We start from the raw sequence: 300 nt of genomic DNA on the forward strand, positions 1-300 counted from the left end.
AGACTTTCCTCCTTAGTGACAAGCAGAGACAAGCAATAGTTTATCGACTGCCCTTAATGACCTACAATCAATTAGGGAATGCGCCTCCGTCCCTTGTATAGACTTCTTAATTACTGTACTTAAAGTAGAGGTGCAATTAATGGCCCTTTCATTCAGTGAGTTCGGGGGAGAATCACTCTGGTATTTCGAACACTCGTAGAAATACTTTGCTTGAGGTTTGCTTTACGGTAGGAGGACGATCCGCTCGGAAGTAATGCAAGCGAAGGGAGGTTCTCATTCAAGATCCTGTTTTTTTTTTCT

The sequence above is a fragment of the Penaeus monodon genome, chromosome 33 (assembly GCF_015228065.2).
Source record: "Penaeus monodon isolate SGIC_2016 chromosome 33, NSTDA_Pmon_1, whole genome shotgun sequence".
NCBI classification, from domain to species: domain Eukaryota; kingdom Metazoa; phylum Arthropoda; class Malacostraca; order Decapoda; family Penaeidae; genus Penaeus; species Penaeus monodon.